Source organism: Apis cerana, linkage group LG15, assembly GCF_029169275.1.
Source record: "Apis cerana isolate GH-2021 linkage group LG15, AcerK_1.0, whole genome shotgun sequence".
NCBI lineage: Eukaryota > Metazoa > Arthropoda > Insecta > Hymenoptera > Apidae > Apis > Apis cerana.
Window position 1 is genome coordinate 2622844 of NC_083866.1, and position 14487 is coordinate 2637330.

General features: G+C 26.6%; 1 protein-coding gene across 1 annotated transcript in view; it reads left to right on the forward strand.

Moving 5' to 3' along the window:
• Nucleotides 1–14487, forward strand: part of LOC107993341 (syndecan) — a 162328-nt gene that overhangs the window by 33644 nt on the left and 114197 nt on the right. The gene's annotated exons all lie outside the window — the stretch shown is intronic.

The following is a 14487-nucleotide window of genomic DNA, read 5'->3' on the forward strand; positions in this document are numbered from 1 at the left end:
GTCACCCCTTTGTCCTTTGACGGTGTGCCCTCGTCAAACGAGAGCCAACCCCCTCCCCCCTTCGCGAAAAGGGAAAGTATGCGACGAAAGAACGTGCGAGGGGGTAACTCGTACGATTACGAGGAGAGATTAGACAAAGAGTTGGTTTCGATTTTAATTGAGATTTTTAAATGTTGTTTGAAGTTTCTGTGATGCTTGTGACGATGTTTGAAAGTTAGAGTGTATTTGAGCATGTTTGAAGAAAAAGGAATTTGAAATAGAATAGAAATATATTGCTTTTGCTTTTTAATTGAGATTCTAAGGGTTGTTCAAAGCTTGAGGATATTTGTGATGATATTTTAGTTTTAGGATATATTTATAAGAGAAATGTGAAGAATTATTTCTTGTTTATCGGTGAAATTATGTGTGATATAAATGTGTTAAATATCTTTGCTATGATTCCAGTTATTTGATGTGAATTATTTTCGATCTTCATCTCTTATATTTGGCCTAGCAAAATGTATTAATATCTCATATTTGGGATATAAAAATGTAGGTGTTAATTTAACCATTCTTAAAATTTAGAGTTCATAAATTCTGCATTTTAGATTTTATGAATATTAAGATTTAAATAAAAAATTAAAATTCACAAAAAAAAACAAATTAGAATGTAGAATTCATCCATAATTAAAATGCTAATAATTGAAAATTCTACTTAAGATAATGTTCCATCTTGTACCATTACCTAAGAAAGATGAATATAAAAATATTTGATCCTTGATGACTGGAACGCGTGAAATAAATAATGCCTCTTTTTCGGAAAAAAAGATGGAGGTCATATATTGCACTCAATGAATGGAATCTTGGTGCGTGATTATCGCCACGATTTTATTACAGTTTCATTTCTAGTTGGAATAACCTCTGTTTCATCCCACGACTCTTTTCCCCGGGATTTAATGACCGAAACGTCTAGCAGATCTATGTTCGGTGTCCAGAAACAAGGATTTCGTTCATGAATCGTATTGGCCTTCAAAAGAAAAAAAAATTTATTGCGTTTATATAATCTTGATGTACATGATTTATGAGAAATTTAAATGTACGAAAATTTATAAAATAAAAAAGTAAAATACACATTATGATATTTAAGGAATGAATCAAATTTTGCAATTGTTCCATTTCTTTAATTTTTATTTCTTACTTATAATTTAAATATTATTTGAATACATTATAATTAATTATACAAATTAAAATAAGGATATAATAATAATATAAATTTTTTAATACATGTGTATAAAATCTTAAAAGATATTTTGAATCAGATAAAATAAAAAATTCATATACGAAATCCTCGTATAAATCGAAGTCGATTCAGTTAACCTAACTAATTCAAATCAAATTTTCCAAGCAATAGTGACAAGTTAACCATATTTGTCCAAACCATTTTACCCCAATCTTTTTCAAAAATTCAATTTTGTCTACGAAATAGCGCAAAAAAAGAAGAAAAAAAGAAAAAAGAACGAAAAAAAAATTCCAAAACAATCCTTCCATTACGCGGAGTCTCTATCGTCTCGAGTGTGCTGCTCGAGATAATTACGAAATTCGAAGAGTGAAGAGGACAGACGTAGAAACACAACCGGATAGAATCGGTAGAAATGGCGGTCGAGATATCGATAGAGGCGGGTATGCAGTTATTGGGGGAACGTGCCTCCCGATATTGCAGTCTATAATTGAACGCCATTGCCACGTCAACGGAAATAGAATAGAAATTGGTATGGAAATGGCCACGAACAGCTGCCGTACGATACTACTTTCGTTTTCTCGTGCATCCTCGAGATCTCGAAGTCGATCGATATGAGAAATCGATTCGAGCTCCCCCTATATTTTCTCTGTCGTTATTCTCTGATATCCCTCTGGCGGTGTGTTGATGAATTAATCAGCTAAATTCATTTCTCGTTTTATTTGACAGTTATCTCTAAAAGGGTTTATTACGTGAATTTTATAAAGTTAGAATCTCCATTTATTGGATTTTTCATTAATTTCGTATCAAGTGAAGTTTTAATAATTAAGTTCATTTATTAAAAATTTGGATTTTCATTATTTGAAGGAGAGATTGTATTATTATAAATTGTTGATTCTTAGTTTAGCGAAAATGAATGAATTTTGCAGTAAGATAGTGTTCATAAGTTAAGCAAATTTTGTGTTGAATGTGATAAATATAGTCAGTTAAATTTGATTTGTTTCGATTAAATATTTCAAAGAAAAGTTATTAGATAAATGTTTTATGAGATGGATTTCATTCATTGAATTTTTGGTTAATTTCTTATTAATTGATGTTTTGATTCTTGGATTTCTATTTTTTGAATTATTAATTTATTCTATTATTGATAATAAATAAAATTAATGGATTTTTATTATGTAAATTGTTTATTGCTGATTTGATTCAGGTAAATGAAATTCTTTTATAGGTAAAATGGTTATCTTGGTAAAATTTATTTTGATTGTTCAATTATTTAATATTGAACATAAATATTATCAATTTATTTGGTTTATTTTAATTAATTAAATTAATTAAATAAAAATGAAGATTAATGATTACGTAAAAATAAATAGAAATTAACAATATCAATTAATAAATCCTAAAAAAATTAATCTTCAATTTATTGGATTTTTAGTTAGTTTACTATCAAGCAAAATTTTATTGATTAAGTTCATTTATTAGAAACTTTAATTATTATTTTAAAGAGAGATTATTGATTTCTAAATTTCTATATTATGTGAATTGTTTATTTCTAGGAATGTATATTTCTAGATTCAAGTAAATGAAGTTTTATTGTTTATTGATTAATATTCTTGATAAAATGATTGCTAGATTAATAAATTGTTCTGTTGAACGATAAATATAATCAATTGAATTTGTTTTATTTTAATTAAAAAAATTTATTATATAAATATTATAAATCTTTTTATTTATTGGATTTTTAGTTAAATGAAAAAATAATAAAAATTTAACCAAAATTCTTGTTAAATGAATTTGTTAATTCAGTTTATTTATTAGACTTAAGAATTATATTATTTGAATAAAAAATAATCAATAGAGAGAAAAATCAGAATTTTTATTATGTAAATTATTTGTTATTAATCTGTAACTTTTAAAAAGAAAATAAATATGATAAAAGAAACAAAGAAAATAAAAAAAAAATTAAAAAAAAATATGATTTTGTACATTTTCTATTTTCATTTTAAATATTTAAGTTACATGTAATTCATTATAAGATTCATTATAAGATTATTTAGAAGTAAGAAATGAATATATTTCTTAAAATCTAGTATGAACAAATCTCTAAGTTATATGTATGTAAAAAATTGATATTGAGTTTTTTTTTATTAATATAAATTTTTTATGAACTATCCAATACTTTTAGATTAGATTAGATACTTTTCAATCAAAAGCTAATTATACATAATTTTACATTTTCAAATTATTTATATAACTTTAACTTATGAAGATATCAAAATAATCTAGCTAGAAATTTAATACAACAATGTAGAAGATTTGTCGTTATATTTTTCATTTTTTTGAGATTATTTTTGCACTTTTCAACGTATTTGCATCACAAATAAAGTAGCAGCCATTATTGGCACGTACAAGAATTTAATTTCCACGAGTCAGTCGTTGTTTAATCCTCGGCTCGTAGCTGGATTAACCTCTATCGAGCCGATCCTGATGACGGAAGTTGCTGTCTTCTGGGATTTTCGGCTGATCAGGATCAGAGAATAAGGCTGGTATTTCGAGGCTTCTTGTCTTTTTGTGCGTTTCATTTTGAATTGGGAATATTTATTAATAAATCAAATGCATTCATTTTTTTTATATTGTATTATTGATTTCACTGATTTTTGTGTTTTCTTGAAGAATAATTTATAAAATAAGTTTTTTATTTTGTAATATTAAATATGTATTTTTTCTTTCTGTTGCAGGTATGTATTAAATAATTTGTAATCAATCTTATATGGAAAGAAATGTGAGTAAAAAATTTCTTATTGTTTTTAAATATTTGTTAGAAAATAAAATTATTTTTTCATATATATTAATTGGTAAATTATAAATTATTTATAATTAATATTATATCATTTTTATTCTCAATTGATGTTATAGATGATCAATTTGGATAAAATTTGATTTATTTTATATCCTTACTTAATGCAATTTGGTTTTTAGAGATAAAATATAATATTTTACTGTAGTTTATATTATAAATCAAAATAATTTAGTGATATTAGAGTAATTATGACTCGATACTTGATCTAAACGATCATTAAAATAATTTTGATATATAATATATAATTTGATGTAATAATATATATATATAATTTAATATTTACTATAATAAGCAATGACAATTTATACTATGATCATTTTTGCCTCGATAATATCGGTGACAAAATTGAATTTGAAATTAAATTACAAACCATCTATAATTTTTCTTAAAATTCAGCATACTTATAAAATATATTTAGTATTGAATATATAATTATACAATTTATATGAATTTATATTGTAGTTATATTACAATTTATATATTTAATTTTTTTAATGTTTAGCAATATTTTTACAAACTATTAATTTTTTTTACATTATACAATGAATACAGTTGAACAAAGAAACAAAATTCTTCATTAAAAAAAGTTGATTCGATTTTATACACTAATATTCCTAAGGTTTATACCATCTTCACCAACTTTTAACACTTTTATCAACCGGTTAAACTAAAACCAACGGACTAGCTCCTAGTTAACTAATCGAATACATTCTCGACGGGTTAAAATCCCAGCCGTTTCACCGACGCCATAAAGTATTTTCGTACCCTCCACACTCTCGCTCGTTCATATTTCACCTGGCTGCCCTTCTTCCTCGAACTTCCCTTAATCGGATCCCCCTGGTTTCCAGAGAAATTTTCCTCGTAACCGGACGTAGTCCCCGGAATCGCTTTGTTCCTCTCGTTCGACGAACATTTTCGCGGAAATAAAGCGGAATCTCTCGCATGTAGGAACACGGTCGATGCTAATCTTGGAGACATTTGCAGTTGGGATAATATTGTTTTTGGAGATTATTGAGATTTTAAGGAAATTTGTTGACTTTTTTATTTGATTTTTTTCTTTTGTTTTATTTTTAATACTTTAATAGTGTTGTGATATATAAATAATTGTGAGGAAATGATCACATTTTATTAAGCATTGTGTTATATTTTCTTTTATATTGTGGCAATTGAAATCCATTATATTTCATAGAAATTTAGAGATTTATTTATAATCTTATAATGATATATATAAGAATTTAAATATTTAGTTTGTATTCTTTGGGATGTGATTGATATGTAATTTTAAAAGTGAAATCTTTTTTATCAATATTTTATAGTGAGAATATATTTGAAACTAAAATGCTCGAAAATTATTTTTTGAATAATATTTAATAGACACTATGTTGAAAAAAATATTCTTGAGAACAATTGTTGAAAGTTTTATTCTTAAATACTTATATTATATTTTTATTTTTAGTCTGCATTTAATAGATAAAATGTTACATTGTGAATTTTGTATTAGACATTTGCTTGCAATAATATTCTAATATTCTAATCTGACTTATTCTTATTTTCTTTTTTTTTTTTTAGTTAAATCTGTAGAAGTAAGTTGCTCAAATAAATATCTGAATTCGACTCCAGTGAACATTAAAATGCACTATTGTAGTTGAATTAAGAGATACAGCAATATCATTTACATTTTAGCTTCCATTTCCAAGAATTAGTGAGAATGGATGTTATAAAATAGACAAATATTTAAAATGGATTACTATAATTATTTTAAATTAGTTGTTTATTAATTTTTGTTTGAAATAATCGATAAAAATGATTGGCTAGATTAGTCGTTATATTATATTTTCTCCTATATTTTACAATTTTGTATATATATATATATATTTATATTCATTATTAATTATATTATCAATCTTGATTATATTATCAGTTTATGATAATTTTTAGTTGTATTGAATAATAATCATTTTACATATTATTATATAATTAAAAATAATATTAAGATATTTAATGAAAATTAATATCAAAAATTTTTTTTAAGGAATTTAGAAAATGTGACGTTCGTACAATATTAGATTATATATCATTAATTTAACGTAAATAATATTTTAGATTAATTTTGCATTAATACCATTTATCTTTGTCGCAATCGAACTTTGAACTTATTTAATATACATATGACACTTATTAGAACACAAATGAATTAAAATGTTGACCTCGTACATTACTTAATCTTAAAGGAAAAATTCACTGTTTATATGTACATATATTTGATATTTTATTTCTTTCAACTCTGTTTATATTTATTCGAATTAAGTAATGGACAACTTTGATAACCTAGAATTTTCGCAATAAATATAGACAAATACATAAACGAATGAGAATTTTAATTTTTCAATTTTAAAAATTTCTCGTTACTCTTCCACACGTTTTTTTAATAAAGATGAAATTTAAAATTATATAAAATTTCGAAATCGATTGCAAAATTTCTTAATGAAAAAGGAGATTAAAATATTTTAATGAAATTAAATTTTTAAAAACTATATCGCTTATATAATAATCTAACAAAAGATCACTTTTCGCGTGAACTTGTATTATATTTTTTAAAAAAATTCGAATTCTACAAAAGTAGCAGAAAAATTTATAAAAACTCAAAAAAAAATTTCAAGATTTTGTTCTCAAATATTTTTCATTAACAATATCTATAAAAAAAATCGATTTGGTTCCTTTGACTTTAAAGATGATGAGAACCGCTGCAGGTTTTACGACTCGCCCCGATTCCCACTCATTCTCTGCCCACTCTTTCCAGGGAACGTTTCATGGAATTAACTCGCCTTGGGCCACAGCTATATTTCAGCCCTTTTATACCAGTCCACGGAACGTATTTGCTTTCCAACCGGGCCTCTGGATACGGGGTCGCGTTTTTAAGGGAGGACGGTGAATTTTAATTCCCGCCTCCTCAAGGAAAAAACGATCTTTTTCTTCATTTCCGATCGAATCCACGCTTCTTCGAGCTCGTTATTCTTTAAACGGGTGATTAAATTGCGTGAAAATTCGTTTGAAAAATGATTATCGTTTTTTGGAAGGGAAAATATTTGACGATAGATGAGAAAAATATAGTTTTTCTTTAAATATGATTTTAAAAGATACATGAATATTGTATTATATAGATATCGAAAAAGAAAAAAAGAATAATAAGAATTATATCCAAGAAAAATTCTCCAAAATGTTACTATTTCTCGTTAAAAAGGATAGAAATTGTCTTATTACAAATATTATAAAGTAATAATTAAGAAAAATGAACAAATATAATAATCAATAATATAACAAATGATCAATTTTCATATGAATCTTAATTTAAATAATAAAATAAATAAAAAGTGACCAATCGAACGTCTCAAATCAAGAAGAAAAACCTCTTCCACCAATAGATTTATTTCCTTCTGTTCTTTCGCCAGTCGTAAAATCGCAATGGTTGAGTGGTTGACAGCAATTTACCGACCGAGATCGTAAACGTTTTCATCGACGGAGGAGGGGAAGCGGAAGCAGCCGCTGCAGTCCTGTCGCATTCGATATCTCGAGGCAGCAGCCACGCAACGCGTTTATCCTTTTCCTCGGCCCCCGAAAGGAACGCGGAAAACTGCGCGTATTCCATCCTGCTCCAGTTTAACCGTGGAAAACGGTCGGATAGTTTCCACAGGAATTTCATATCGTTTTTTCTCGGAACAGCGAGCGAAGAAATTGAACGGGAGAATTTGATGAGGCTGCGGAGATTTTTCTTTTTTGTTTCCCCTCTCGTTGATGAGAATGAGAATTTTGTTGGAATTTTGTTCTTCAAATTGGAAGATTGGAAGGTTAGGTTGAAATCAAAAGAAATATAGAATGTGGAAAAAATTTAGTTATATCTGCGTATAATGTAATTCGTTTAAATCGTTTTTAGATATGAGAAAGAGGTGAGAAGTTATTTTAAATGATGGTTCTTGTTCGTTTATTCTGTGTAAATTAGAAATTGGTTGGAAAATTTGGTTTTCCATTTCTGAAGTGATAGTAAGGATTTAGATAGTTGATGAAAAAGAGTATGTGATGTAATTTAAATCTGAATTTATATTGGTTGTTTATATTTGGAGATAATTGTAAAATTGTATTTAATTATGGATATATCATTATTAAAATCTGAAATTATTAAAATAACAAGATAGATATTGAAATAAAATTTGTCATTTTAGATGGAAATAAAAATTTAAGATTCTTATTTTAGGAAGAAATAATTATAAATGTTTTTTAATTTAGAATTTTTATTTTAAAAGGAAATAATAAATTTTACGATTATTATTCTTAAAATACATTTATAAAATAACTAGAGATATTGGATTGTCAAATTTGGCTGCAATCATGTTTAATCATGTATATATTTTTAAATAGAAATGAGAATTCAAAATTTCAGAAAATAATCGTTAACAATAATTATTTCTTTCCAAAATATTACTTTCTTATAACAATTTTTCGAAAAATTCCTCGAAATGGGATTATCATGAAAATAATTGTACATTTTCCAATGATTCAATAGCTTAGAAATTTCAAGATGGCGTCCAATACATACAACGCGGATCGAGTAATGGTTTTTAGTATCTCCTCGACGAGGAGATGATATCAAAGAGGTAATACGACACTCTCGTAACAGGCAAATAGCAATTGCACTCTCCAAACACTTTAACATAGTTAGCCAAGGTTTCGACACACGTGCATCTTGGATAGTTACACAAGATTAAGTTGGCGTATAACATGTGGGTTATTGCAATCTATGCAACGAAGCAATGTTATCAGTTTCAGGAAACGGTTCTCCCACTTGGAAACTCTTGCTAACGACAATTAAGGGATATTTGAATTTGGATGTTCTATAAGATAATATTTAATATTCTGCTATTTTTATATATTAAAATATTGATAGATTGTTATGCATATTTTATTCTTATATACAATATTTTTAATATTTAATAACAATGATATTTTTATTATTTTCATACAATATTTCACTCGAATTTCAATAAACCGTGTATTTTATCGATAATATTATTTTATATTTGAACGAAATTGTGAGAGGATTATTTTTTTTTTTTTTTTATAAATTTTAGACGGTATTACAATATTACAATCAGTTGGAAAATAAATTTATAGATCCTTTAAAATTTAAAAAGTTTCCAGTTCTTAAATGTATTAAAGTGTACAAAGTGTATTTATTATACGTAACACGGAAATATCGATTAACAGAACGAATGCCTTCTTTTCAATTAAAACGTTAAATTCTTCGTGATAAAATGGAATTGGAGGAAAGATTATCCCAAAATTATTATCAGAGTGAAATTTCGTACTCGAAATGGTATAATAGATTATCGATAACATTTCAAGTTTTCGAATAATAATAATAATAATAAAATTGGTCGAGAGATAAGGGAAAAATGATAAAAAAATTCGTAACGATTTTAAACAAAACGTTTATCATTCTATTTTTTCATTTTAAAGAAAACATATGAAATCGCCGATAACGTTGGACCAAAACCACGTTTCGATTATAGATACGTAGAATCTATCGAGTGATTTCGAATATCGAATTATTTTAGCGTACTTGGTTAATCCGCAAGATATTATCAATTAATTAACATAGCTACGTGGCGTGGAAGAGATCAATGATCGAACATTTTCCGTGAATGTTAAAAAATACCAAGAGATATCGAATTTAATTGGTTTTTTTTAATCGAATCTTGTTTCGAATATATCAGGATTCGTTTTTTGTTCGATGGAAGCGAAAATGAAATTTGATTACGACTTTAATAGAGGTGTTTTATATTTTTATACTTAATTTTTTTTTTTTTTATATCCAAAGGGAAATACGAGCTTATGAATTTTTCGGATACGTATAAGTATTGATGGAGAATAAGATGTATAGTTAAATCTTAGATTAATAATTATAAAAATGTGTTTATTTCCTATTATTATTATATTCCACAAAAATTTAAAATCCTTCTTTGCCCAAAATTTCTCTGTTGATTTCATTTTCGTCAAAGTGATGATTCCATTGAAAAAAATAATATATCTATAAACTTGTAAAATTTGAAATAAAGATATAAAAAGAAAGAAGCTAAAAAAATTAAATTTTTTGTAATTGCTTGATTAATTAAATATATTTATTTATATATTTTTCAACATAAATTACAGGATAATAAATTCAAAAATTTAATTCTCAGAATAGATCATAAATTTTCATCTAATCACTCTTAAACATCATTTTGCCTGTGCAAGAAAACAAAAATCGGGCGAATATCACCTAAAAACAGGAGGAATAATCCTTAAACGTGGCCATCCATTCAGACACTTTGCACAATCGAGGCTGGTGGAAGTTGGAAAGTTTCTTGGTCTCTCTTAAAAGTAGCGCGTGGATCGATATTGCAAACGGAAATCGGCCCGTTGTCGCGGAAATGGAGAACGTTGAAATGTCCCTCGGGATAGGCCTGACCCAGATTCCTTGGCCATCCAGCCGCGAGATATTATCTATTAATTAACCAACTTGGAAGAAAAGTTTGGCTATTTGCATCTTCTTTTTATTTCGTTATTTCGTGTATCTATATTTTCTTTGGCAAATCGAAGAATGATCCGTAAAAATGGAAAAATTTACTTCGAAATTTATGCTCCTACTTCACATGGAGTATTATTGTTTTTCTAATTTATTTTTGATTTTTATAATGTAAAAAAATAATACTTGTTATATAAATAAATAGATAGATATATTTCTGAGAACGATAATAAATTTTATAAATTTCAAATTAAACATCTGATTACTTTATTTAGTAAAATAATTTTTAATTCCAACAGCTAAATTCTCGTCGATGCTCGTCTAAATTATTAAGAAAAAAGGAATTTGATATTTAAACATGCACAATGCTACATACGTAGATCCAAGAAATTTCCATCTTACTCCAAAGTCAAGAGACATTGACACAGAGGCCATCGTTATTCCCCGAAAACCTCGAAGACCGACCTCAAACCGCAAGGACCCCATTCCATGGTTACGAACATGGCATTAATTAGAATTGCGCGAGACATTCTCACGAAATATCGCCGAGATCAATTAAAGATCGTCCAGAAGGATTCCACGGGAATTCCATTGGACAACGATCGATCAAACGATCGGTAAACCTTGTTTCGATTCGAGTGCAATATATGTACTAGGGGATTCTAGGGATACACTCTAGGGGACTATAAAATGTGGATAGTAATCTTCAATAATTTGGTTATTCTTTTTATATCGTTTCTGGTATCCTTGGTGGATTATATCTCTTTACTGTGTGTCAATTCTTAGTTTTATTACTCGTTTTGTAATATTTTTTAAGGATTTTTAATCATATTTTTTGTTCTTATATATAATAGCATATACAGTAGGTTATATGGTTATTAATTAGATTTGTGATATCTTGATGATCCATCGATATCGTTATATATAAATATCGTTAAGATTTTATTGAAAAATTATATTACAGTTTTGTTGATATCTTAAACATGTGAAATTCGATGAAATATTGTTGCAATAGATAATCATTAAAGATATATGAACATGGATATATCGTATTACATAAAGATATATTTTTTCTTAAATTTCTATTTATATTTTTTTCATCCATATTTAATTATATTTAATTCATATTATATATAATTTAACATTGTGCTTTATATTTATATCATAATATTATACATTTAAAAAATTATATTTATTTTTAATAAATTTTATATTACATTTTATCAAAAGCTTTTCATTAAAGAGTATTACAAAACTCGAAAAATGCCGAAAAAATCATTTCAAATTATTCTTTCAAATTAACTAAGTAAACGCGTAAAACAATTTTAAAAAATCAAAATAAATAATCCCTCCAAGAAAAACCGCATAAAACCATCTAAAAATCCAAACCAAAAAAAAAAAAAAAAACAAAACAAAAAGGGAGAATCAAAATGAAACCAAACCGATAAACCAAAACGATTGTTCCCCGACAAAAAAACGGAAAGCGAAATAACGAAACTGAAACAACACTTTGGGCGAAACAACGAGATAAAAGGAGCGAGGATAAAAAGAAACGCATATAGAGTTACCAAGAAAGAGAGAGAGAGAGAAAGAGAGAAAGAATGCAAGAAAACATGGAAAACTAGGATCCCTGAACGAAAGAGAAAATCCTGGAACGATAGCACATGGTACAATTGCGGTGGAAAGTCGAAAAGCGGTCTTTAATTACGCTTCAAGTTCAACGTTTCGCCGCAATTAAACGAGTGGTGCGATAAATGAACGAGCGGCGTGTTAGCCGACGAAGGCCTTTTGTGAATGGAAAGTAATCGTCGATTCATAATCCCTTTGCTCAGCCTCCGACGTAAGAAATATTCAACGCAGGAAATTAATCCTTTTAGTCGGATGCTTTTACGTAACATCTCACTTATGGCGCAATTTCGATGTGGGGATTTGGTGGTGATTGTAATAGAAGACTGCGAGGGGAAGGAAACGAGCTTGCAACATACTTGTAAAGCTATTGGTTTTCGATAAGGAAAATTTGATTGGAAAAATGTACGTGAATGAATATTAGTATGTTTTTTTTTTCATATTTATTTTATATTAATTGTGCGTTTTTTTTTATCTAATGGAATAAAGGAGACATCTATTTGTTAATGATTTTAGGAGAAATCTGCTTGTGGATTATTCTGATTTAATGTAGAAAAGAATAAGAATAATTAAAAGGATGTATTTTTAGGATAATTAATTTTTTTTAAATAATTCTATTTTACATTTAAAATAAATATTCTTTTATCGACAATAAATAATAAAATATATACAATAGATACATTATTAATAAAAAAAAGTCGTTTTCTATTAGATTAATTAATTTCATATATTTCAGTTAGATATTTTCGTGGTCAAAATATTTTTTTTTCTTTTTTATAAATAAATTTTCAAGTCATTTTCATATAGATAGTCTTTATCTTTACATTTATCTTTAGAATCCTTTGAAAAAATTTATTCAAAATCTATATTTAATTTTTTAGATAATGTGATATACATAAAATTTAATAAAAAATATAACATAAAATTTAATTCAAATGTCAAAATTAAATGAAACATAAATGTAAGAAATGTAAATGATATAAGCAAAAAGTATTTACATTAATTTATATTACATATATTAATGAAAAATTTTGATGTATGATTATTTTATATTATTCTATTTCATATTTTCTACTTTTATTTTAATTTTCAAAAATTTCCATCGATTTTCACCATTTGATTCTTTTTTCAATCGACTCTCCTTGTTCCTATTTTTCCAATCTCTCTTTGTTCTCTTCATTTTGAAAGAGATCCTTCGTTGCCTTTTAATCGTTTTCCACTCTCTCTCTCTCTCTTTCTCTCTTTTTTTTTCAAAGCTTTTATTTATTCAATCTTTCCCGGATACCACGTGGTTTTGAAATTTGTCCAATCTCTATAAACCCTTTTCTGATTTCTCCGTTCCTTTTTTTTATTTATTTTTTTTTTATTTTTTTTTATTTTATTCACTGAATTTCTTCTCTTTTTTCACACGACTCTTCAATATGTTTTCAATGCCCTTCATCCTCTTTCAACCTTCGATCACTTCGCTATTCCTCGTTATTTTATCATCTTATTTATCACTCTACTTAGCTTTTATCGCGATATATTTTACCATACCTTCCCCTTCACAGTTTTAGTGTTCCCTCCAATTTATTCCTTTCTATCCCATTTCACACATCCCTCCGCCATTTTCCTTTCATTCATCACCCTTTTCACGATTCTCGAGCTTTCTTCACCCTCTTTTATTTTGCATATCGTACAGGGTGTCTGTTTTATCTGAATACAGACATAAATACATTATGTAAATAGAAATATCTACATAATATCTGATCTTCTTGAAAACTATTTTACAAATCTCTCTTCTGGAGATCATGATCTACAAGTTGAAAAACTTAATTCTAAAATTTTATTCTAAATTTTATAATAAAATTTTCTATATTTTTTTTTTTTTTTTAATAAAAACTTTTCCTTTTAAAGAAATATGTATAACTATTTGATCACAAATTAAAATCTTCTATTTACATTACAATAATGTTTACTCTACATGTGAAAATAACCAAAAAATGTAGCATAAAATTTCCTTGGAATCAATTTTTAAATGAAAAAAGTTATTCTTTTTTTTTATATTTACATGCCAAATTATGTTTTATCAATAATTATTTAAATCTTATCAAGAAATAGCCTTAGAAATACTCGACTTGTAATTTCTTGACCTTAACTGAAAAACCTAGTTTCAAATGAAAACAATTTTACTCTACGTTTTATTTTTATATTCCCTTTCCTTGTCGAATACCACCAAATATATCG